Below are 27,984 nucleotides of genomic sequence, written 5' to 3' on the forward strand. Positions count from 1 at the left end.
TTCTGAAAGGTTCATTTCAAATGAAAATGAATTTATACTATAAATTTAAATTTCTATACTCCTCATTTTATAGAAATGCCTAAACTGTGTACTTTGTATATAAATGACAAAGCATTGTCTTTGTGAGTGATATATCAAAATTTCTAAGGATAAAAAGTTTATATTTTAGATGAAAAACATTAGTGTCACTGTAAAATGAAAAACCAACATCAGCAAAGTTAAATTTCCTAATATCAGCAAGACAGCACAAGAAGGATATTTAAACATGAGTTAATAACTTGATTCTCTAGTGATCATTCATAATGAAGAAGTGAAAAGGGGGCGGGATCAGTGAGGGAATAATGAAGAAAATATGTCTAACCATTTTTATTTGTCAGCTACAACATTCCCTGCTGATCAAGCTGGCTGTTATGAATGGTCAGTGAGAAGAAAATAAAGATTGAAGGTAAGAAAAAAAAATTTAAGAGTTTTGTCTTCTTTCTAATTAGAATGTACCATGGAAGTATAAGAATGGAGAAGAAATGAGACTGATCATTTTTTTTAGCTTCAAATGGTTTGTTTACTTCAAAAAAGAAAAATAAATAAATTATACCAGTCCTCCTCTAAAGCTTGATAGATACTAATCCACATGTTGTGTGCTGAGTTTATCTCAAAGACCAGCAATAAACTCTCTTGGATATGCCATTCTGTATGTTGAGATTACTTAAATCATTCTGATCTATTTTTATTGCTGTTTGTGTATAGAGACAAGCCTAAAATGAATGAAAGTTTGCCTCTAAGAAAAGTCAGAACTAGCACATGTATTTTTCTTGCTCAGTTGAAACCAGACTTACACATTTCCTTTTTTTTGATATTTAATAAAAGTTATGACCTCTAACAATCCAAGTTAAACTGAAAGCTGAGAAGTTCTGAAGAGAAGAAACTATTCAGATCTTCCGATTAAAAGAAAATGTTGTAGCCCTTTTTAAATGTCCGTGTTACAATATACCAGGAAAATTGTGTCTTAACATGCTTTAAATATGTCAATTCCTGAAATTGACTTTATATTTTAATATCTACTATTAATAATTGTGACTGATCAGAGATTTTTTCCCTACTTGCAAATTCACAGTTTGATGAATACTGGCAAAAGACATGAGACTCCTGGGTCAGAGACAAAAGATGACATTTTTCACAGCAGTAACAGAAGCCAAATTACTATTGTGAGTTTCCTAGCTTAGTATTAATAACATATAAGGGCCAAATGATGCCAGTATATCAGGCAGGAGAAGTAGTTTAGATCTTTGTGAAGTCTTTAGAGAAGCTGAAAAAATTTCACAAAGAGGATATTGAATATATATTTGAGTAGCATTTCTTAAATTTTGGCACCAGACCAGCAGCAGCAATGTCTTCTGGAAACTTGTTAGAAATGCACATTCTCTAGCCTCACCCAAGACTTACAGAATCAGAAACTCTGGAGCTGGGACTCTGTGTATTAGAATCACTGTTATTGAGTATCCTATTTGGATGGCATAAAAAAACCTTAACTACTGAATTTCATTATTGGCATTCTCTGCAGTGAGACTTCAGCCAACGTTCAGCTTTTAGTCACGATATAATCATGTTGTTAATATTAGTGCCAATGCCTTTTCCTTTTCCCTGGATTTTTAAAATATAAAATTCAAATATCGTATATGAAGATAGTCACCTGGGATTCATAGAAACATTTCTTGTTTTTTATATCAAACACAAGAAGTCTTTAAATTTACAGTATATTCAAATATCTCTTTAGAATCTTTAACCATAAAATCAAGATGCATCATTCTAAAGAGAATAGTAGAGAAGAACTCTGTTGAATATTCACAAGCTTATTTTTCTTGTTGATACTAGAAGATGCAATAAAAAAGCAAGAAATAATGTGAAAATTGGATAAATTAAATGGTGATTCACATTCCAAAAATTAAAATTGAATTTTGAATTCAACTGAATTTTCCTGAAGCTTGTTTTCCCAAAGCTATATAGAGATGATTACAGTCTACTACATATGTCAAAGCTACATCCACATTTTCTTGAGACATACTTCTTTAATTAGACTTAGTTTCTGGTATCGTGAGCTTGTTAGGCTCTGGCCTGTGCCTTAATCCATTTAGAATGCTGTAACAAAATACCATAAATTGAGTAGCTTATAAACAGCAAAAAATATTTTTCTCACAGTTCTGGAGGCTAGGAAGTCTAAGATCAAAGCATGGGCAGTCAACTTGATCATGGTGAATTAGATTTACGATGTACTGCTGGATTTTGTCTGCCAGTATTTCATTGAGGATTTTTGCATCTGTGTTCATCAGGGATATTGGCCCGACGTTTTGTTCTTGTTGTAACTCCCCCAGGTTTTGGTATCAGGATAATGCTGGCGTCAGAAAATGAGTTAGGGAGGAGTCCCTCCTTTTGAAATGTTTGAAATACTTTCAGCAGAAATGGTACAAGCTCCTCTTTGTACCTCTGGTAGAATGCAGCTATAAATCCATCTGGTCTTCGGTTTTGTTTTGTTTCTTTTCCTTGGTTGGTAGGCTATTTATCACTGTCTCAATTTCAAAACTCATTATTGATCTATTCAGGGATTCAATTTCTTTCTGTTCAGTCTTGGGAGGGTGTATGTGTCCACGAATTTTTCTAATTCTACTAGATTTTCTAGTTTATGTGCATAGAGGTGTTTATAGGGGTTTGTTTGCTCTTGGTTCTCTACATTTTTTTTCCTATTATATGATAAATTTTAGAGTAACTTCCATGAGGCGATGAGAAGAATTTATATTCTGTTGTTTTTGTGTGGAGAGTTCTGTAGATATCTATCAGGTCCGCTTGATCCTGAGCTGAATTCAGGTCCTGAATATCTTTCTTAATTGGATAGTTATTTGTATTTTTGCGGGGTCAGTAGTGATATCCCCCTCATCATTTTTGATTGTGTCTATTTGAGTCTTCTGTCTTTTGTTCTTTATTAATCTAGCTAGTGGTATATCTATTTTATTTTATTTTTTAATAGATATTGGATTCATTGATTTTCTGAAGGGTTTTTTGTGTCTCTATCTCCTTCCATTCAGCTCTGACCTTAGTTATTTCTTGTCTTCTGCTAGCTTTGGGGTTTGTTTGCTCTTGGTTCTCTAGATTTTTTTTTTTTTTTTTTTTTTTTTTTTTTTCAGTTGGGATGTTAAGCTGTTTACTTGAGATCTTTCTAGATTTTTGATGCAGGCATTTAGTGCTATAAATTTCCCTCTTCACTGCTTTAGCTACATCCCAGGGATTCTGGTACATTGTCTCTTTGTTCTCATTAGTTTTGAAGAACCTCTTGATTTCTGCCTTAATTGTATTATTTACCCAGTAGTCATTCCGGAGCAGGCTGTTCAATTTCCAGGTAGTTGTGTGATTTTGAGTGAATTTCTCAATCTTGAGCTCTAATTTGATTGCACTGTGGTCTGAAAGACTATCATATAAATTTTTTTGCATTTGTGGAGGAGTGTTTTATTTCCTATTATATGATAAGTTTTAGAGTAACTTCCATGAGGCGATGAGAAGAATTTATGTTTTGTTGTTTTTGTGTGGAGAGTTCTGCAGATATCTATCAGGTCTTCTTGATCCAGAGCTAAATTCAGGTCCTGAACATCTTTGTTAATTTTCTGTCTCAATGAGCTGTCTAATATTGTCAGTAGGGTGTTAAAATCTCCCACTATTATTGTGTGGGAGTCTAAGTCTCTTTATAGATCTCCAGGAAATTGCTTTGGGTGATCCTACAATGGGTACATATGTATTTAGGATAGTTAGCATTTCTTATTGAATTGAACCCTTTACCATTTTGTCATGTATTTCTTTGACTTTTTTATCTTTGTTGGTTTAAATTCATTTTGTCCAAAACTAGAATTCTGACACCTACTTTTTTGCTGTTTTTTGTTTGCTTGGTAAATTTTCCTTAATCCCTTTATTTTGAGCCTATGTGTGTCTTTGCACATGAGACAGATCTCTTCAAGACTGCATGTATATGGGTCTTGACTCTATCCAGCTTGCAATTCTGTGTCTTTTAATTGGGGATTTTGGCCCACTTACATTTAAGGTTAATATTGCTATGTATGAATTTGATCCTGTCATCATGATGCTAGCTGGTTATTTTGCAGACTTGTTTATGTGGTTGTTTCAGAATGTCACTGGTCTATGTATTTCAGTGTGTTTTTGTAGTGGCTGATAACAGTTTTTCCTTTCCATATTTAGTGCTCCCTTCAGGAGCTCTTGTAAAGCAGACCTGGTGGCGACAAATTCCCTCAGCATTTGCTTGTCTGGAAAGGATCTTATTTCTCCTTCACTTACAAAGCTTAGTTTGGCCAGAAATGAAATTCTAGGTTGGACATTCTTTTCTTTAATAGTGTTGAAAATAGGCCTCTGATCTTTCCTGTCTTGTACAATTTCTTCTGAGAGGTCCACTGTTAATCTGATGAGATTCTCTTTGTAGGTCACCTGGCCTCTCTCTCTGACTGCCCTTAACAATTTTTCTTTCATTTTGACTTTAGAGAATCTGATGATTATGTGCCCTGTGGTTGATCTTCTTGTGGAGTACCTTACAGAGGTTCTCTGGATTTCTTGAATTTGAATGTTGGTCTGTTTTGCTAGGTTAGGGAAGTTCTCCTGAGTGTTACCTTGATGTGTGTTTTCCAAGTTGGTCTCATTCTCCCTGTCACTTTCAGGTACCCCAAAAAGTTGTAGGTTCTGGCTTTTTACATAATCCCATATTTCTCAGAGGTTTTCTTCATTGCTTTTCATTCTTTTTTCTCTGTTCTTGTGTACCTGTCTTATTTCAGAAAGATAGTATCCAAGCTCTGAGGTTCTTTCTTCCACTTGGACTATTCTGCTCTTGATATTTGTGATTACATTGTGAAGTTCTCATGTTGTGTTTTTTAGCTTCATCAGGTTAGTTATATTCCTGTCTAAACTGGCTATTCTGGTTATTAAAACCACATGATTATGTCAATAGATGCAGAAAAGGCCTTCTATAAAATTTGACATCCCTTCATGTTAAAAACTCTCAATTAAGTAGATATTGAAGGAACATATGTCAAAATAATAAGAGTCATATATGACAAACCCACGACCAATATCATACTGACTGGGCAAAATCTGGAAGTATTCCCTTTGAAAATGAGCACAAGACAAGGATACCCTTTCACACCACTCCTATTCAACATAGTATTGGAAGGTCTGTCCAGGGCAATCAGGCAAGTGAAAGAAATAAAGCGTATTCAAATAGGAAGAGAGGAAGTCAAATTGTCTTTGTTTGCAGGTGACGTGATCGTATATTAAGAAAACCCCATTGTCTCAGCCCAGAAACTTCTTAAGCTAATAAGCAACTTCAGCAAAATCTCAGACTACAAAATCAACATGCAAAAAATTGATAGCATTCCCATAAACCAACAAAATTCTTATACACCAAAAATCGCTAGCATTCCTATACGTCAAGCAGAGAGCCAAATCCTGAATTAACTCCCATTCACAATTGCTACATGGAGAATAAAATACTTAAGAATACAGCTAACAAGGGAAGTTAGGAATGTCGTCAAAGAAAAGTACAAACCACTGCTCAAGGAAGTCAGAGAGGACACAAACAAATGGTAAACCATTCCATGCTGATGGAGAGGAAGAATCAGTATTGTAACAAGGGCCATAATGCACAAGGTTATTTCCAGATTCAATGCTATTCCCATCAAACTACCGTTGTTGTTCTTCACACAATTAGAAAAAAAGAACTATTTAAAAATTCATATGGAATCAAAAAAAGAACCTGAATAACCAAGACAATCTTTAGCAAAAAGAACAAAGCTGGAGGCATCATGCTACCTGATTTCAAACTACCCTACAAGGCTACAGTAACCAAAACAGCATGGTACTGCTACAAAAACAGACACATAGGCCAATGGAACAGAATAGAGAACTCAGAAATAAGACCACACATCCACTGTGGTCTTATTATGGTCTAATTATTATTATTATAAGATCCCCATCTGATCTTCAACAAACCTGACAAAAATAAGCAATGGGGAAAGGATTCCTTATTTAATAAATGATGGTGGGAGAACTGGCTAGCCATATGCAGAAAATTGAAACTGGACTCCTTCTTTACACCTTAGACAAAAATTAACTCAAGATGGATTAAAGACTTAAATGTAAAACCCAAAACTATAAAAACTCTAGAAGAAAATCTAGGCAATACCATTCAGGATATAGACATGGGCAAAAATTTTATGATGAAAATGACAAAAGCAATTACAACAAAAGCAAAAATTAACAAATGGGACCTAAATAAACTAAAGAGCTCTGCACAGCAAACAAAACAAAACAAAACAAAACAAAACAAAAAAAACTATCATCAGAGTGAACAGACAGCCTACAGAATCAGAGAAAATTTGTGCAATCTATGCATCTGACAAAGGTCTAATATCCAGAGTCTACAGGGAACTTAAATCAACATACAAGAAAAAAAATACAACCCCATTAAAAAGTGGGGAAAGTGCTGTGTGCAGTGGCTCATGCCTATAATCCCAGCACTTTGGAAAGCCAAGGCAGGCAGATCACTTGAGCCCTGGAGTTTGAGACCAGCCTGGCCAGCATGGCAAAGCCCCATCTCTACTAAAAATTAGCAAGGCATGGTGACTCACATCTGTAATCACAGCTACTCGAAAGGCTGAAGTATGAAAATCACCCGAACCCAGGAGGCAGAGACTGCAGTGAGCAGAGATTGCACCACTGCACCCCAGCTTGGGAAACAGAATGAAAAAAAAATGTGGGCAACGAACATGAATAGACACTTCTCAAAAGAAGATGTTCATGTGGCCAACAAATGTATGAAAAGTAGCTCAACCTCACTGATTATTAGAAAAATGCAAACCAAAACCACAATGAGATACCATCTCACACCAGTCAGAATGGTGATTATTAGAAAGTCCATAAACAACAGATGCTTGCAAGGTTGCAGACATAAAGGAACACATTTACACTGTTGGTGGAAATGTAAACTAGTTAAACCATTATGGAAGACAATGTGGTGATTCCTCAAAAATCTAGAATCAGAAATGCCATTTATTCCAGCAATCACATTATTGGATATGGGATATTGGATATTGGATTGGATATTGTCCAAAAAAATATAAATCCTTCTCTTATAAAGATATATGCATGCATATGTTCATTGCAGCACTATTCACTATAGCAAAGACATGGAATCAACCCAAATGCCCATCAATGATAGACTGGATAAAGACATATACACCATGCAATACTATGCAGCCATAAAAAGAAATGAGATCATGTTCTTTGCAGGGCTGTGGATGGAGCTCAAAGCCATTATTCTCAGGAAACTAACACAGGAACAGAAAACCAAACACTGCATGTTCTCACTTATAAGTTGGAGCTGAACGATGAGAACACATGGATACATGGGGGAGAACAACGCACACTGGAGCGTGTCATGGGGCAGAGAGGGAAGGAGGGCATCAGGAAGAATAACTAATGGTTGCTGGGCTCAATACCTAAGTGATGGGCTGATCTGTGTAGCAGACCACCATGGCACACGTTTACTTATGTAAGAAACCCTGCACATCCTGCACATATATCCCGGAACTTAAAATAAAAGTTAAAATTGAAGAAAAAAATAAGAAAATAAATTTGCTTGTCCCTGGGGAAAAAAAAAGTATGGGTTGATTTAATGTCTGGTGACAGCTTGTTTCCTGGTTCTTCTGTGGTGCCTTCTCACTATGCCCTCACATGGTGGAAGAGTGAGCTAGCTCTCTGGGTTATCTTTTACAAGGTAATAATACCAATTATGAGAGCTCTTCTTTCACTATTTAATCAATTCCCAAAGGCTTCACATACTAATATCATCATCTTGGGGGTTAGAATTTCACCATATGAATTTGGGGGGTACACATAAATTTAGACCATAGCATTTGGCCCCTTACCTCTCAAAATGTATGTTCTTCTTGCATGCAAAATACATTTATTTTATTCCAATAGCCCCAAAAGTCTTAATTCATAACAACATTAAGTCAAAAGTTGAAAGACTTATGTAAATATCATTTAAATTAGATATGGGTGAGATTTAAGGTGTACTTTGTCCTGAAGTGAATTTCTCATCAGCTGTAGGCCTGTAAAATCAAGCAAGTTATGTGCTTCCAAAGTATAGTGGTGGGATAGACACAGGACTGACATTTCTGTTCCAAAGAGAATAAAAAGGAAAAAAGAAAGAGGTAGTGGGCAAGTTCAAAACCTTAAACTCAAGAATATAGTAGTTTCCCTTACCCATAGTTTTGTTTTCCATGATTTCAGTTACTGTGACTTCAGTTACTTGTGGTCATCTATGGTCCAAAAATATTAAATGGAAAATTTGAGAAATAATCAATTAATAAGTTTTAAAGTACATGCCATTCTGGAGAGCATGATACAAATCCACTGTCATGGTTTTACGGTGTTTGTGTTAAAGTAAGTCTTATTTTACTTAATAATGTCCCCAACACACAAGAATAATAATGCTGGCAATTTGGATATGCTAAAGAGAAACCGTAAAGTGTTGTTGTTGTTGTTTTTTCTGTGTGTGTGTGTGTGTGTGTGTATGTGTGTGAGAGAGAGCAATAAAGCTTTTTAATCACCTGGGTGCAGGTGGGCTGAGTCCGAAAAGAGAGTCAGTGAAAGGAGATAAGGGTGGGGCCATTTTATAGGATTTGGGTAGGTAAAGGAAAATTATAGTCAAAGGGGGGTTGTTCTCTGATGGGCAGGAGTTGGGGTCACAAGGTGCTCAGTGGAGGAGCTTTTTGAGGCAGGATGAGCCAGGAAAAGGAATTTCACAAGATAATATCATCACTTAAGGCAAGGACCGGCCATTTTCACTTCTTTTGTGGTGAATGTCATTGGTTAAGGTGAGGCAGGGCATTTGCACTTCTTTTGTGATTCTTCAGTTACTTCAGGCCATCTGGGCTTATATGTGCAAGTCACAGGGGATGTGATGGCTTGGCTTGGGCTCAGAGGCCTGACCTTCCTGCCTTCTTATATTAAGAAAAATAAAAATAGTGTGAAGTGTTGGGGCAGCGAAAATTTTTTGGGGGGTGGTGTGGAGAGAGAATGGTCGATGTTTCTCAGGGCTGCTTCAAGCGGGATTAGGGTTGGCGTGGGAACCTAGAGTGGGAGAGATTAAGCTGAAGGAAGATTTTGTGGTAAGGGGTGATATTGTGGGGTCATTAGAAGAAACATTTGTCCTATTGAATGATTGGTGATGGCCTGGATGCGGTTTTGTATGAATTGAAAAACTAAACGAAAGACACAAGGTAAGAGAAGGAGAAAAAACAGATATTGAAGGACTAAGAATTGGGAGGACCTAGGACATCTAATTAGAGAGTGCCCAAGGAGGTTCAGCATAGCCTTGCAAGCAAAGATTATTTATTTACTAAGAGGAAACTTAGAGTGGCAGTTTGGGATAGCACTAGGAGATATCAGCTATGATGACTTGGAGAAACAGTGTAAACCGGCAGTGTAAACACGAGCAGGGCATTTATGAGTAGTTGAGAACGGTGAATAGGAGTATGACTAGACAGAAGACAGTAGGGATGAAAGTTTTTTGGGGTGCAGTCTAAGTTGGTCTGGTGTCTGGAATGAGACTGGGACCTAATGGTGGGAGTGTCCACGCAGGAGCTCAAATGGGCTGTAACCTGTAGCATTCCGAGGACAGGCCTGAATTCTGAGAAAGGAAAGTGGTAAAAGTATTGTCTAGTCCTTTTTAAGTTGGTGACTGAGCTTGGTGAGGTGTGTTTTTAAAAGGCCATTAGTCCGTTCTACCTTTCCTGAAGATTGAGGATGGTAAAGGATATAAAGGTTTCACTGAATACCAAGAGCTGAGAAACTGCTTGGGTGATTTGACTAGTAAAGGCTGGTCCGTTATCAGACTGTATAGAGGTAGGAAGTCCAAACCAAGGAATTATGTCTGACAGGAAAGAAATGACCGCGGTGGCCTTCTCAGACCCAGTGGGAAAGGCCTCTACCCATCCAGTGAAAGTATCTACCCAGACTAAGAGATATTTTAGTTTTCTGACTCGGGGCATGAGAGTAAAGTCAATTTGCCAGTCCTGAGCAGGGGCAAATCCCCGAGCTTGATGTGTAGGAAAGGGAGGGGGCCTGAACAATCCCTGAGGGGCAGTAGAATAGCAGATGGGACACTGAGAAATGATCTCCTTGAGGATAGATTTCCATGATGGAAAGGAAATGAGAGTTTCTAAGAGGTGGGCAAGGGACTTGTAACTGACATGGAAGAGGTTAAGAAATGACGACAGAATAGAATGGGCTTGTGAGGCTGGAAGGAGATATTTTCCTTGGACTAAGAACTATTTGCCTTGTGTGGGAAGAGATTGATAGGTGGAAGTTTCAGTGGGGGAGTAGGTGGGAGTGGCCGATGTGAAGGAGGAAAACTGCCGTGAGGGATAGAAGTTGGAATGCTAGCCGCTTTTTTTAGCTAACTTATCAGCATAAGCATTGTCCTGAGAGACAGGATCTGATGCCTTTTGATGGCTGCTTTTTTAGCTAACTTATCAGCATAAGCATTGTTCTGAGGGATGGTTGGAGGAAGAAAATAGATTTTGGAAGTTATGAGAACTGTAGAGAGTTGAGCATAGTTTGTGATTTTTAGGGCCTCTAACAGTATTAAAGCAGTGGCAGCTGCTGTGCACAGACATGAGGGCTAGGCTAAAACAGTAAGGTCATTTGGACATAAAGGCTACAGGACACGGTCCCAGCTCTTGTATAAGAATTCTGACTGCACTAACCATGCCTAGGCAGGAAAGGAGTTGTTTTGTAGAAGGGATTGGGGTTTGGGAGATTAGTTGGACAAGATCAGTAGGGAGAGTAAGTGTGTATTTATGAGAATTATGCCGAGATAGATAACAGATGAGGAAGAAATTTGGGCTTAACTGAAGTAATGGGGGCTGTCTGTGAGGCCTTGCAGCAGTACAGCCTAGGTAATTTGCTGAGCCTGATGGGTGTCAGGGTCAGTCCAAATGAAAGCAAAGAGAGGCTGGGATGAAGGGTGTAAAGGAATAGTAAAGAAAATATGTTTGAGATCCAGAACAGAATAATGGGTTGTGAAGGGAGGTATTGAGGATAGGAGAGTATATGGGTTTGGTACTACGTGATGGATACGCAAGACAATTTGGTTGATAAGGTGCAGATCTTGAACTAACCTGTAAGCCTTGTCTGGTTTTAGGACAGGTAAAATGGGGGAATTGTAAGGGGAGTTTACAGGCTTTAAAAGGCCATGCTATAGCAGGTGAGTGATAACAGGCTTTAATCCTTTTAAAGCGTGCTGCCGGATGGCATTGAGTGGGGTAAGGGTGATTGGGTTTTAATGGGATAGTAATGGGCATGTGATCGGTTGCCAGGGAAGGAGTAGAGATGTCTCATACTTGTGGGTTAAGGTGGGGAGATACAACGGGAAGATGCAAAGGAGGCTTTGGGTTGGGGAGAGGGGTGGCAATGAGTTGTGGCTGTAGTCCAGGAATAGTCAGGGAAGCAGATAATTTGGTTAAAATGTATTGGCCTAATAAGGGAACTGGACAGGTGGGGATAACTAAAAAGGAGTGCATAAAATAATGTTGCCCAAGTTGGCACAAGAGTTGGGGAATTTTAGGAGGTTTAGAAGCCTGGCCATCAATACCCAGAACAGTTATGGAGGCAAGGGAAACAGGCTCTTGAAAAGAAGGTAATGTGGAGCGGGTAGCTTCCGTATTGATTAAGAAGGGGACGGACTTACCCTCTACTGTAAGAGTTACCCAAAGCTTCTGTGATGGTCCAGGAGGCTTCCAAGGTGATGAGGCAGTGTCAGTCTTCAGCCGCTAAGCCGAGAAGATCTGGGAAGGAGTCAGTCAGAGAGCCCTGGGCCAGAGCTCCAGGGGCTCTGGGAGTGGCTGCTGGGTGAGTTGTACATTCTGATTTCCAGTGGGGTCCCACACAGATGGGACATGGCTTAGGAGGAATCCCGGACTGCGGGCATTCCTTGGCCCAATGGCCAGATTTCTGGCACTTGTAGCAAGCTCCTGGTTGAGGAGGTTCTGGAGGAGCCCCTGGCAGCTGAGGTTCAGGCATTCGGAGTTGTGTGCTGGAGATGTGGCTGGGGTTTGTCTCACAGTGGAGGCAAGGAATTGCAACTCAGAAATAAGTTACTCCTTGGCTGCCTCTACTCTATTATTGTACAACTGGAAGGCGAGGTTCATTAAGTCCTGTTGTGGGGTTTGAGGGCCGGAATTTAGTTTTTGGGGTTTTATTTAACATCAGGAGCAGATTGGGTAATAAAACTAAATGCATATTGAGAATAAGACAGCCTTCTGACCTTTCGGGGTCTAGGGCTGAAAAGTGTCTCAGGGTTGCTGCTATACAGGCCATGAACTGGGCTGGGTTTTTCATATTTGATGAAAAAGAGCCTAAATGCTAACTGATTTGGGAGAGGTCAGATAAAGAGAAAGGAACATTAACCTTGTCTATACCTTCAGCTCCAGCCACCTCTCTAAGAGGAAATGTTGGGCAGGTGGGGAAGAGCTAGTTGCAGAACTAAACTGTAAGCTAGACCAGGTGTGAGGGGGGGACGTGGTAGAAGGATTACAGAGTGGAGGAGCGGAGGCTGAGGAAGAATTGGGACTTGGCTCTGCCTGGCGACGGTGGTGAGGGAGGGGGGGAAGGTCAGATGGGTCTGTAGAAAAGGAAGACTGGAAAGACTCAGCGACACTCGGGGTAGGGACTGAGGGGACAGGCGGGAGGGAAGGAAGGAGGATTTGAGAGGAATCACATTGGGAAGAGAGACTAAGGAGGAAACGAAGTGTGAAAAATGACTGGATGTAAGGCACCTCAGACCATTTGCCCATTTTTCGACAAAAACTACTTAGGTCTTGTAAGATGGAGAAATCGAAAGTGCCATTTTCTGGCCACTTAGAGCCATTGTCAAGTTTGTATTGGGGCCAAGTGGTGTTGCAGAAGAAGATAAGGCATTTAGGTTTTAGGTCAGGTGTGAGTTGAAGAGGTTTTAAGTTCTTGAGAACACAGGCTAAGGGAGAAGAAGGAGGAATGGAGGGTGGAAGGTTGCCTATAGTGAAGGGGGCAAGCCCAGAGAAAAGAAAGAGTAGAGATACAGAGAGATCCGAGTCACGGCACCAAAATGTCATGCGCATCCATGTGAAGAGACCACCAAACAGGCTTTGCGTGAGCAATAAAGCTTTTTAATCACCTGGGCACAGGTGGGCTGAGTCTGAAAAGAGAGTCAGCAAAGGGAGAGATTGAAAGGTGGCCCCAAGATTGAAAGGAGAAAGAGGTTGAGAGATAGTGAGAGAGGTTGGAGAAGAGAGTAAAAAGGGGGCCGCTTACCCGATTTAAAATTGGTGAGATTTTCCTTGGGCTGTTGGATCTGAGGACCCGAGGTCATAGGTGGATCTTTCTCACGGAGCAAAGAGCAGGAGGACAGGGGATTAATCTCCCAAGGGAGGTCCCCTGATCCGAGTCACGGCACCCAAATGTCATGCACATCCGTGTGAAGAGACCACCAAACAGGCTTTGTATGAGCAATAAAGCTTTTTAATCACCTGGGTGCAGGCAGACTGAGTCCAAAAAGAGAGTCAGCCAAAGTATTTTCTTTAAGTAAAAAGGTAAACGGTCTTTATTTAAGGAAAGAAAGAAAAATGTACTCTGAGTTTGCTGGGATCTACAATAAGAATGAATCTTCCATCCATGATATTGTGAAGAAGGAAAAAGCAATTTGTGCATTATATAGAGTTTTGTACCATCAGTCATTTCAGGCATCCACCAGGGGCGACAGAATGTATCCCCCATGGATGGGGGAAACTACTGTATTTACATATAATGTGTGTTTGTAGAGCTGCATACATTTTTCTATATGTAGTTAAATAATGACATTTTAGATATGAATACAAAAAAGGAAGAAAGGGTTATTCAACAGATTTTAATTAAAGGAAATATAGAAAAATTTAAAAATTGTTTTGAGACAAGGTCTCACTCTGTTGCCAAAGCTGGAGTGCAGTGGCACAATTACAGATCACTGCAGCCTTGACCTCCAGGGCTCAAGTGATCCTCCTACCTCAGCCTCCCAAGCAGCTGGAACCACAGGCGAATATCACAATGCCTGGCTAATTTTTTGTATTTTTGTAGAGATAGGGTTTTGCCATGTTGACCAGTCTGGTCTTGAACTTCTGGGCTCAAGCAATCTGCCTGCCTCAGCCTCCCAAAGTGCTGTGGGATTACAGGTGTGAGCAACCACACCTGTCCAGAAAATCTGTTAGACAGAAGAAAAATCATCATATATTAAAAGCATGAAGATGCAAAGAAAGATGAAATATACAGGTAGATTTAAATAAATAATTACTCTATAAAATGGTGATAATGTTTTTGGTTTTAAAATTATAAATGTGTTTGTGTGTGGGGGGGAGGGGGGTTTAGTACATCCTACTCCAAAATATGACACCTTAAAATACTATTTTAAACTGAAACAATTTGAGAAACAACAGAAGTAAGAAGTTTACTCTAACCGTCCCTAGCCCTTTTTCCCTGAAGCAGATCATAAAACCTAGGTTTTCTGGCTTTCCCCAAAGCAGGTCATAAGATCCTCATGTAAGAGGTGTCCTGAGGCATCCTTATCTCTGAGGACAAAGAGACACAGAAAATAATTTAATACATATAATATAAATAGATTTACAGATCTTTACAGAATAAGCAAGTTTACATTTACAGTGGAGGTATGTAAAAGAAGTTGCCAGATTCAGAAGATATATTTAACTTTATTTTGAAATGAAAAGAAAGATTTCCAAAACAATGACTAAAGAGGGTCCCAAAAGAGCAGTAAAGATTTTTGAGAGCAGTAATTATGTCTCATTCATTTTGAAATATCGGTGTCTGGCATACCTGGGAGTAGTTTTTCATCTAAAAATTGAATTAAAAATATGCCTGTAGTCTACATACTCCATATTCTCACTGTAATATTTACAGACATATTACCATGACAGCATGTTAGCTTCTGGAACCTACTAATTGTGAATAGGTTTTGTGGTGGGTCTGTAAAGAGTTTAGGCAGGAAAGGTAAGCTGGAAACTAGATATTAAAGGAATTTACATAATCATGCATGACCTGTAAGGTTTGGAATTCTACCTGGAAGTAACACTAGGCAACAAAATATTCAGGCATCTCTCTTTGAAATAAATAGCTCAAGTACGGGAGGAAAAAAGTAAATGAAAAGATGGGCCATTTATCTATCAAGTATTGAGCCAAGTAAAACTTTTGAAAATGTTAAATATTAATTTTTAAAACCAAGAACAGTGTTACATAAGTATGCTTAATTTTTTTATTTACAAATATTAATATTTTCTTTTTATTTTATTTTATTTTATTTTATTTTATTTTTTTGAGATGGAGTCTCGCTCTGTCACCCAGGTTGGAGGGCAGTGGCGTGATCTTGGTTCACTGCAACCTCCGCCTCCTGAGTTCATGCAATTCTCCCCACTCAGCCTCCCAAATAGCTGGGGTTACAGGCACCTGCCATCATGCCCGGCTAATTTGTGTGTGTGTGTGTGTGTGTATTTTTGTAGAGGCAGGTTTTCACTATATTGGCCCGGCTGGTCTCAAACTCCTAACCTCAGGTGATCCGCCTGCCTTGGCCTCCCAAAGCGCTGGGATTGCAGGTGTGAGCCGCCACATCCGGCCCTTTCATGTAATTTAAAAAAATAATATGAAACATTTGTAGAACATGTTCTATGTATCACATATTAGCTGCATTTATTTGACTAAAATGTTTCCTTATTACTATTATCTGGAAAACTAATATATCAAACATGGTCTGATTCAGAGCTCATATACACTGCCTCAAAGTTAAATAAAATAAAATAGTTTTTAGTTAAATGACTAATTTTTGTCTAAATAAATTAATTATATGTGTTAACAGATACAATTGCAAACATGAATGAATAATTTTAAAAGTCCATCAAGGAAAAGTTTAATAAGTTATCAGTGCCATAAACAGGAAAGCTCACTAAACTGTCAACCATTACAGAAGAGATAAGACTCAAGTTCTTTTCAAAATATAAAACATAAGCTTGTTCTGAAGGAAAATTCAAAAGAAAATATTTTAAATTATTTCATATTAACATGCATCCAAGATCATTACCTGGAGGAGGCAAGATGGCTGACTAGACACAGCGAGGAATACCTTTACCACTGAGAGGAACGAAAATATAGAGTAAATATCCATGCAACTTGAACAAGTTTTTTGTTTTTGTTTTTAGAGATTGACTCTTACCTTTTCACTCAGGCTGGAGTGTTGTAATCATAGCTCACTGCAAGGTCAAACTCCTTGGTTCAAGTGGTTCTCCTTCTTCAGCCTCCCAAATAGCTAGGACTACAGGTAAGTGTCACAATGCTTGGCTTATTGTTTTTTTTAATTATGGAGTGATGGGGTCTCCCTATGTTTCCCCAAATGGTCTCAAACTCCAGGTCACAAGCAATCCTCCCACCCCAGACTCCCGAAGTTCTTGGATTACAGGTGTGAGCTACTGCACCTAGCCAAACAAGTCTTTTGAAAGAATGAAAGTTAATAGGCAATTTAGACACGATAGTTGCAGAGAGTGGAAGCTGGGAACCCTGCTCAGAGATTCCACGTGCCAGCACTGGCAACTGTACCAAAATGTGACCTAGATGCCAATCACCCAAGACTCTCCTTGCTCTGAGTGGCAGCAGCTCCTCCCCTCTGCTTAGGCCAGGGAGAGGTGGGCTTCCACTGTGGGGCCAGAATGCATCCAATCCACACATTCTCTCACATGCTGGACCTCTCAAGACTGCCTGCCTAGATGCTCCTGCAGGAAGATCACCACAGCACAGTCACCACCACCCCACCTGAGTTTTTGCTAGTGGCCTGAGAACAGTTCAGCCACATCCCCAACCCCCATACCCCATTAATAATCCCCCTGCCCTACACAGCCAGTGCTTTAACCTGAGGGGTCAGAGGACAAATCCATGGGCCGAGTCCCACTCCCCAGGATTTGAGCACACCACTCGCGGATATTGAACTATCTGTGGCCTAAGCTCAATCAGGAAAGGAACCTCCACTATCAGAAGACAAAGAAGAGTGTGACATGGGTTCACGTGCCAGTGCAGGACATCCCTCCCTTCACAAGCCTGGTCTGGGAAGGGCGTGGCCTGAGATCCAGTTGCAGCTTCTTTCCTAGGGAGTCCTGTAGCCAAGAGCATCTGGAACAGCTCAGGGATCTGGCACAGAAGGCTTGGGATAAGCCTAGCTGGTCAATCCGGTTCCTGAGGCAGATACCAGAGGGAGACTCATTGGGTTGGGGGAGTGTAAACTTGGTGGTCCTCACAGCCATCTCCTGGGCTGAAAACTTCAGCCTACAGGTACCTTCCAAGTTGCATACCTGGGGTACCAGTGCCCCACCCAGGGATATTCTGCTCCTGTCCCAGTGCACTATCAGACCACTAGCAGACATACCCCACAAACTGCTGTCACTCTCACAAGCACAAAGGACTGGCAGGCCCCCAGGGAGTTGTGGTTCTTCTGGTGATTTAGCCCTCTAGTGGGACTGCCCTAAGGGATGGGTGAGCAGGGCCTGCCAAAGCTCCCATTGGGGCACAGGAAATAGTCATGGCACCAATAGTTGAAGGGGATGGCATCACGGCCCAGGAGCAGACTCGGAGAGGGAGTCATGTCTCACCAGCTGCCATCTCTCCAGCACACGGCTATGTACACATTTAAGTACAAAAGCAGCACGTGGCTGAGCAAGAGCTTATCTGCCCACCTATACTCATAAGCGTTATTAATTGGACTGCAGGCTGAATTACACTACCAAACAAAAATGCATTCCTCCAACATGCAATGCCACTAAAACCCATCACAGGAACCTATATACAACCTAAGACTGTGTACAAAGCCTTGGCCTTCTGAAAGCACTCAGAAACAAAGCCATTTAACTGTATACAACGTTCACCACTGTCTAACTCACAAGAGGAAAACAAACACAAAACAAAAAGCCCCATCCAAGTGACATCAAATTCAAAAATAAAAGGAAATGCCAGCTCTCTTGAGAATGAATCAGCACAAAAATTCTAGCAATTTAAAAAGTCAGAATGTTTTGTTACACTCTTGTTCCCAAGCAATGTAATCTAAACATATTGAAACGTCTGAAATGACAGACACAGAATTAAGAATCTGGAGGGCAAGGAAGCTCAGTGAGGTCCAAGAGAAAGTTTCAATTCAATTCAATCAAAGGAAGCCAGAAAAATGATATAAGATTTGAATATGATATAGCTATATTAAGAAGGGATCAAACAGAACTTCTGAAATTGAGAAATTCACTATGAGAATTTCAAAATACAATTTGAAGCCTTAAAAACAGACCAGACCAACCAGAGGAAATAATCTCAGAGCTTGAAGACCAGTACTTTGAATCAAACCCATCAGGCAAAAAGAATTTCAAAAAATGGACAAATCCTCCAAGAAATATAGGATTATGTAAAGCAACTAAACCTACCACTCATTTATGTTCCTAAGCAAGAAGAGAGAGTAAGTGTATTAGTCAGGGTTCTCCAGAGGGACAGAACCAATAGGATATTTGTAAATATAAAAGAGTTTATTAGGGGGAATTGGCTCACATGATTACAAGGTGAAGTCTCACAATAGGCCACCTGCAAGCTGAGAAAAGAGAGAAACCAGTAGCATAGTTCTGTCCAAATCAGAAAGTCTCAAAACCAGGGAAGCCAATCCTCCAAGCTACAGTCTAAGGCTAAAGGCACAAAAGCCTCTGGGAGGCCACTGGTGCAAGTCCCAAAGTACAAAGGCTGAAGAACCCAGAGTCTGATGTCCATGGGCTGGAGAAGAGAAAGCAAGTTTCCAGCTTAGGAAGAAAGAGAGTGGGCAGATTCCACAAGCTTCTTATCCCCTTTCTTCCAGCTGCTTTATTCTAGCCACAATGGAAGCTGATTGGATAGGGCTGACCCACATTGAGGGTGTGTCTTCCTCTCCCAGCCAAGTGTCTCCAATGTTAATCTCCTCTGGCAACACCTTCACAGACACACCCAAAAACAATGCTTCACCAGCCATCTAGGCATTCTTCAATACAGTCAAGTTGACACCTAATATTAACCATTATAGTAAGCCACTTGGAAAACATATTTAAGAATATAATCCAGGAAAATTTTTCCAATCTTGTTGGAGAGGTTAAATTGCAAAAACAATACATTCAGAGAACACGTGTGAGATGCTAATAAAATATAGCAATCTTCAAGGCACATAGTTGTCAGACTTTTCAAGGTCAACCTGAAAGAAAAAACTCTTAAAGACACCTAGAGAAAAGGGTTAGATAACCTATAAAGGGAAGCCTATCAGGCTAATAGTGGAATTCTCAGCAGAAACCTTACAAGCCAGAGAAGACTGGGAGCCTATTTTTAGCATTCTTAAAGAAAATAAATTCCAACTAGAATTTCATATCCCATAAAACTAAGCTTCATAACCACAGAAGAAATAAAACCTTTCCCAGACAAGCAATTGCTAAGCAAATTTGCTACCACTAGACCAGCATTACAAGAATTACTTAATAGTGCTCTAAACTTGAAAATGAAAGAGGTAAACTGCTGCCATAAAAACATACATTAATACACAGCCCACAGACCCTACGAAGCAACAACACATTCATCACCACAAAGCAAGCAAACAACACCATGACAGGAACGAAATCTCACATATCAATATAACCTTAGCTGTAAATGGTCTAAATGCCCCACATAAAAGACACAAAGTGGCAAGTTGGAGAGAAAAACAAGACACCTTTTTGCTGTCTTCAAGAGTTCCATCTGTCATGTAATGACGCCCATAGATTCAAAGTAAAGGGATAGGAAGAGATCTATCACACAAATGGAAAACAAAAAAAGTAGAGATTTCTATGCATGTATTAGATAAAACAGACATTTTATCAGCAACAGTAAAAATGGACAAAGAAGGCCATTACATAATGATAAAAGGTTCAGTTTAACAAGAAAATTTAACTATACTAAATATATATGCATCCAACTTTGGAGCACCCAGATTCATAAAACAATTACTTCTAGACCTTCAAAAAGACTTAGGCAGCCACACAATAAGAGTGGGGAGTTTCAACACCCACTGAAAGCATTAGGACAGATCAATGAACCAGAAAACTAACAAATAAATTCTCGACTTAAATATGACACTTGACCAATTTGACTCAATAAGTATCTATGTAATACTCCACTCAATAACCATAGCATATACATTTTTCTCATCTGAACATGAGCATAATGTAAGATCAACCACATGCTTGGTGATAAAGCAAGTCTCAATTCAAAAAAATGGAAATCATACAAAGTATATGCTTGAACCACAATGAAATAAAAATAGAAATCAATACAAAGAAGAACTCTCAAAAACTACACTAGATTCTGAATGACTTATGGGTAAACAGTGAAATTAAGGCAGAAATCAAAATATTCTTTGAAACAAATGAAAGCAGAGACACAATATCAAAATCTCTGGGATGTGGCAAAAGCAATGTTAAGAGGAATTATTATAATGCTAAATGGCTATTTGAAAAAGCTAAAAGATCTCAAATTAACATCACAATCAAAGAAACTAGAAAAACAAGAACAAACTAATCCCAAAGCTGGCAGAAGAAAAGAAAGCACAGCAGTATTAAATGAAATTGCGGCCCCAAAAACTATACAAAGGATTAAGGAAACAAAAACTTGGTTATTTATTTGAAAGGGTAAGCAAGATCATTAAACCATTAGCTAGATTAATAAAGAAAAAAAATGAGAGAAGAGCCATATAAATACAATCAGAAATGACAAAGGTAACACTAAAATTCATCCTAAGAAATACAAAATATCCTCAGAGACAACTATGAACCCTTCTATGTTCACAAACTAGAAAATCTAGGAGAAACGGATGAACTCCTGAAAACACACAACCTCCTAAGGTTGAATCAGAAAAAGTTGAAACCCTGAGCAGACAAATAATGAGTTCTAAAATTGATTCAATAAAAAAGAAAAATCTACTGATTCTAAAAAGTTTCGAACCAAGTAGATTCACAGCAGAATTCTACCAGATGTACAAAGAAAATTGGTACTACTAATACTGAAACTATTTTATAAAATAAAGAAGTAGGGGCTAATTAATTAGAAGTAGGAGCTAATTCTTGGGTGCACATGTACCTAAAGATGGGAATAGGAGACACTGGAGACTTCAAAGGCAGTTGGGAAAGTCTGAAAAACGTTCTATTGGGTATTATTTTTGCTATCTAGATGATGAGATTGATAGAAGCCCAAACCTTAGCATCACACAATCCACCCTTCCAACAAGTAGACACAATTCTAAAATAAAAATGAAAATTAAAACCAAGACATAATCACTATCTGTATAATTGATAAAATCACAATGCAGTAAAAAATTTTGATGGTGTCCATTTAAGTAGTTTACTGAAAGTTTATATGAAAATTTGCAAAGGTCTGTAGCATTATTAAAGTGAAGCGTATTTATACATGGAAGAAAAATGGAAAAGAAGAGGTACCAAAAAAGAATGTCAACATTAACCAAATAACTTTAAAAGTAATATTACGTTACAGTCTGTTAATAAATTATGACTGCACTCTATAAATGTACTTTTTATGATAGGATATTTAATTACCTGTTAAACTGTATTGATTACTTTGCATCAATAATCAAGTCAATAATCTGCAACTTTTAAATTCCCTTAACGTGCGTTTACAGGATACACTCCAATAGCCCCAAGACTTTTTGGTCTATTGGACCATTGACCTGAAATTTACTAAACTGTCAAATGCATATTTACATGAGAGACTGGAAAAGCTTTTGCACCACGTCAATGACCTACTTATTCAAAATTCTTAAGAGCACATTTACATGAAATAACATGTTTTTTTTTTTTTTTCTTTTTCTTTATTTTTTTAACTGCTTCGGAATGTATTTCCTTTAGAGCAGAGGAATTATGCCCTGTTTTGTCAGTAATGTATAGTATAAAACAAAGGTTGACAAAATAAGTTTTATGGGCCCAGTAGAAATATTGTCATACTAGTAGGATAATATTACCATGTTTAAAAAAACTCACATTCATATTTTTTTCTATCTGACAAATAATACTCACATTTAGGTCCATCATTTTTGTCCCTTAATATATTTTATTATAGCACATTACTCATACACCCACATTAAAAATACCCTACAAATTAATATTTGCATAACTATTTAAACATTCATATATATCCCATCTATCTCCATCAAATTACACCTTGCTTGGGAAATCCTTTTACCACATAATTGTAGCTTTATTTATCTCCTATTTAATCATAACTTTAATAAATATTTATTTGTCTGTCTTCATTGGACTGTTTCTTTAATTCAATACATGTCTTATTTATCTTTCAGGCTTCATCTTCCTAAACTAAGTTTTAGATAAATATTTGCTATAATTTGTTATAATAAAAATATTTTGAAATAAATTAATTACTAATTGGCTTTGTAGCATGTTTTCCCACAATATCAACTTAATTTTCTCATATTAAACTACATCCGTTTTCTGATACAATTGTGATAGCAAATGTAGAGCTATTTAAAATTTTTATTGCAGAGATTAATAGATCTGGAGAGGTAGATTATACAGATTTTACTTTCTGTTACTTTAAAATGAGAATGTTAGATTAGTTAAACCAGATAAAAGACCTAAACTATACATAACTTCAGTTGAAAGTTTGATAATTCCATTTTTCCTTTGCTCTAAAAAACTTTAGAAAAGAATCAAAAGGTAAAAATATTACATATACAGTTTTGGGTTGGCTGAATTTTTTTTGTTTCAATCACAGTTTACCTAAGACTCATTTTTTTTTAAGCATTTGTTGAAGATTTTGGAAAATACGTCATTAATTATCTTTATTGCTTTATTAGTTAGATCCCTATTGAGGCATGAAATAAAGTGAGTGAGGCAAAAAGATTTTCAATTTTTTTATTAAGATGTTTATTTGTGTTTGAATACTTATAATTATTATACTATACGTGTAAAAGATTTAATTTATACACTTTACACTGAAATTTTGTTCTTTTCACTATTATTATTCAAAACCAGCTAATTGAATTATGTTGACCATCAAATATTTAACACAGAAAATGATACAGGTTCATTGAAGATTTTTGTTTCTTTCTGGGTTATAGCAGTTTAACATCTTGGGAATAAAATGTATAAGCCAATTCTAAATACTGCTTTAAAAATAAAAGTGATTTTTAGAATATAGCTAAGTTTAATTAGGCCTCTGAATTTCTAGAGTCAGAAAAGCTGAACTTTTGAACCCTCCGTTGATAACCATCTTAAAGCTGGTCAAAATTTGCTACATAATTACTTGGCAAAATTCCAGTATATACATTTTCGAAAAGTGTAATATCAACTTTTATTTCTCCTATCCTGGGTGTTAATAGAACTTGTGGTATTTGAGAAATGTGTTATATTTCTGTCAGTCAGGCCCGTCCTGTCTCCCATCTTATTTAAACTTGACTAAGGAAAGTAAATATAGCCATTCTGTTTCCAATTTCCAAAATATTTCTACTGAGCATCAGAGTTATGCAGTTTTCTCCCCAATCTTACTACATAGTTCCATTTCCATCATCCAAATTATTTCATTCCTGTACTAACAGCCATGGCAGAAACCCAGTAATGTAAATAAAAGAAGTGGCTGCATCCAAATTATAATCTTACACGCTAAAGTTGTGTTTACATCAATTCTCTTTACTGGTGAATTTTATGGAGGGTAGATTCAGTCTGAGGCAGGTCTGCTGTTCGATTTGTCCAGTGTCACTTGCTTATCTCCCATATAGAAGCAGTTCACAAAGCCTTGAGTAGATTCAGAATAAAAGTAGACTATTACCTCAAACCAGAAAATGATTTTTTAAGTACTTTGCCATCTGCTGATAAAGGAATTCTGAGACTTTAAATCTTGCATTATTTATGTACTACACAGCCCATGAAGAAAATGATCTGCCATAGCCTTAAGGATGAGATAATAAATTTTTCAGCTTTAAGGTAACAAAATAAAAAGGCCGTGATCTTTAGCTAATAATCTCTTGTAAGAAAGGTCAATAACTGCCAGAGAAAAAGAAAGGCAAGTTTTAAGTCTATTACTGTATAAAGGTTTTGTTTTATTTTGTGTTTTGTTTTATTTTGTATTTTGTCAAGTAGAAAATGGATCTGAAATTATTGCATCAATAAAGCATTTAGTCATGAATTACATAGTGATCAAACATTAGAATTAATATACTGAACCATAGATATTACTCAAATATTTGAAAGCATAGTCCTTGAGTGCCCAAGTCATTTTGTTTTTTATTACATACCAGTTAACCATTGGTTACAGAAATTTCAACCCACGTGTAATATTTAAATAATGTAGGAAATGAAATCAAATATTGAAAAATAATAACTAGAAATAAAAAACTGTTGGCAGTAAGAAGACAAAAAGGAAAGAACCTTGGAAATTGTCTAAAATCACCTCATTTCTCAGAAAAGTAATGATAGAACAGAACACTATTAGGTAACGATTTAAGAGTTTATGAACTAGTATTAAGAAGAAAACATACTCACATTAAATTGCATTTCTTCCACATCAATAGAAACTTTTCCCTTCCTTCCCTCCCTCCCTCCCTCCCTCCCTGCCTCCCTTCCTTCCTTCCTTCCTTCCTTCCTTCCTTCCTTTTGAGATGGAGTTTCACTCTTGTCACCCAGGCTGGAGTGCAATGGCACTATCTCGGCTCACTGTAACCTATGCTTCCCGCGTTCAAGCGATTCTCCTGCCTCAGCCTCCCATGTAGCCGGGATTACAGGCGTGTGCCATCACGCCTAACTAATTTTTTGTAATTTTAGTAGAGACGGGGTTTCACCATGTTGGTCAGGCTGGTCTCAAACCCCTGAGCTCAGTTTATCCACCCGCCTTGGCCTCCCAAAGGAAACTTTTTGTTTCTAAATCAATTGGTATAAATATCACAATATATATGTATGTATGTATGTATGTGTGTGTATGTGTGTGTGTATGTATATATACACATGTGAGTTTACATTGTTGGTTTCAAACATTTAAAGCTACTTTGCATTTACTGAAGATTTAAAAGAAAATGTTTTTAATTTAAGTACACACACACACACACACACAACTTTATATGGTCATTTGAATGTAAAGCCTTGCCACTCTAGCACCTTTGTAGGCTAGAAAAAAGAGAGAAAGTTAACCACAGGAGACATAAGAATAAGGGACTTTTTTACCTAGAAGAAGCATCAACATTATTAGTCAGACTCGTATGTTTTCTTTTGTAGTCCATGTTAATATCCTGTCTATTTGCAGTCACACCAGCTGATTTGGCTTGTAATGTCAGTCAAAATGACACAAACAGTCTTCTAGTGATAAACAAAAAAAGGGACATATTTAAGTCCTTACATAAATTTTAAGATTCATCTACTATACATGAAGTTATAAAGTTACCCCAAGACTTAAAGGTATTATCAACAGAAACATTTAAGATAAGACAATACACAAATACTTAAAAGACACAGAGGACATAGAAGAGGACCGCGGAGACTGCGTCCGCCCCGCGAGCACAGAGCCTCGCCCTCACTGCTCCATCGCCGATCCACACCCGCCTCTAGCTCACCATGATGATATCGCTGACCTTGTAATCAATAAGGGCTCCGGCATGTGCAAGGCCAGCCTCACGGGTGACGATGCCCCTGGGGCCGTGTTCCCATCCATCGTGGGATGTCTCAGGCACCAGGGAGTGGGCATGGGTCAGAAGGACTCATAGTGGGTGAGGAGGCCCAGAGCAAGAGGGGCATCCTGACCCTGAACTGGAACGACATGGAAGATCGGGCACGACACCTACAACGAGCTGCCTGTGGCTCCCAAAGAGCAACCCGTGCTGCTGACCGAGCCCCTCCCTGAACCCCAAGGCCAACCACGAGAAGATGACCTAGATCACGTTTGAGACCTTCAGCACCCCAGCCATGTACATGGCCATCTAGGCTGTGCTGTCCCTGTAGGCCTCTGGCCGTACCACTGGCATGATGATGGACTCTGGCAAAGGGTCACCCACGCTGTGCCCATCTACGAGGGGTATGCCCTCCCCCAGGCCATCCTGCATCTGGGCCTGGCTGGCCATGACCTGACTGACTACCTCATGAACATCCTCACCCAGTGCCTACAGCTTCGCCACCATGGCCAAGCAGGCAATCTCCTGTGACATCAAGGAGAAGCTGTGCTAGGTCGCCCTGGACTTGGATCAGGAGGTGGCCATGGTGGCTTCCAGCTCCTCCCTGGAGAATAGCTATGAGCTGCCCTACAGCCAGGTCATCACCATTCGCAACCAACAGTTCTGCTGCCCCAAGGCGCTCTTCCAGCCTTCCTTCCTGGGCATGAAATCCTGTGGCATCCACGAAACTACCTTCAACTCCATCATGAAGTGTGACGTGGACGTTCATGAAGACCTGTATGCCAACACAGTGCTGTCTGGCAGCACCACCCATGTACCCTAGCATCATCGGCAAGATGTAGGAGATCACCGAGCTGGAGCCCAGCACCATGAAGATCAAGATCATTGCTCCTCCTAGCGCAAGTACTCCCTGTGGATAGGCAGCCCCATCCTGGCCTCCTCTCGCCCTTCCAGCAGATGTGGATCAGCAAGCAGGAGTGTGATGAGTCCGGCCCCTCCATTTTCCACCGCAAATGCTTCTAGGCAGACTGTAACTGAGTTTCACTACACCCTTTCTTGACAAAACCTAACTTGCACAGAAAACAAAATGAGATTGGCATGGCTTTATTTGTTTTTTGGTTTTGTTTTGTTTGCTTGTTTTGGATTAACTCAAGAACGAAGATGACAGTCGGTTGGAGTGAGCACCCTCCAAAGTTCTACAATGTGGTCTAGGATTTTAATTGCACATTGTTCTTTTTTAAATAGTCATTCCAAATAGTGTGAGATGCATTGTTATGGGAAGTCCCTTGCCCTCCTAAAAGCCACCCGACTTTTCTCTAAGGAAAATGCCCTGGTCCTCTCCTGAGTCCACACAGGGAAGGTGATAGCATTGCTTTCATGTAAATAATGTAATGCAAAATCATTTTAATCTTCACGTTAATACTTTTTAATTTTGTTTCATTTTGAATGATCAGCCTTCGTGACCCCCCCTCCCCTTTTTGTCCCCCTATGTGAGATATATGAAGGCTTTTGGTCTCCCTGGGAGTGGGTGGAGGTAGCCAGGACTTACTTGGACACTGACTTGAGACCAATTGAATAAAAGCGCACACCTTAAAAAAAAAAAAAAAAAAAGACATAGAGGAACAAATACTACCGTGCATGCAAAATGGGATTTTGAGTAGAGATGAACAATAAATTCAGCAGGTTAATATATTTCTGATTTGTATAAGCAAGCAGTAGTGTTTGTTCTGGCATTGAATTTAAGTGAGAACTTATTGAATGAGTCTATTTTTTAAAATTATTCAGAAACATAGCATATAGTTTTGCTGAGATGTTTTTGCAAAGATAGAAATATTCTCAAAATGATAGGTTGCACGTCTACCTGAAACTCTACTCCATAGCATATTCGAGTCCTCACAAACCATCAGAATTGACATGAGTATCATGCATCTCAAGTTTGCAATAAATTGTGTTTAAAGGGAGTAAAAAACAAAAAAGACTATAGTAATCAAGTCAGTGACCACAGAATTATATATTTGCCAGGCATGAAAACACAGTAGTGAAGAAATTCATTCAGCCACTCTTTCGGGGGACTGGGTTTTTATGCGATAGAAAGAAGAAATTTGTTGTGTTATGAGAATGCTCCTTGCATAAAAAAGGAATAGTCCCACAAGTCAGCACCTCTTTATTTA

General features: G+C 38.7%; 1 pseudogene; it reads left to right on the plus strand.

Moving 5' to 3' along the window:
* The first annotated feature begins 414 nt into the window (after positions 1–414).
* On the plus strand, positions 415–26,836 carry LOC112619373 (annotated as a pseudogene).
* The last annotated feature ends 1,148 nt before the right edge of the window (positions 26,837–27,984 follow it).

Source organism: Theropithecus gelada, chromosome 2 (genome assembly GCF_003255815.1).
Source record: "Theropithecus gelada isolate Dixy chromosome 2, Tgel_1.0, whole genome shotgun sequence".
In the NCBI taxonomy this organism is placed as follows: domain Eukaryota; kingdom Metazoa; phylum Chordata; class Mammalia; order Primates; family Cercopithecidae; genus Theropithecus; species Theropithecus gelada.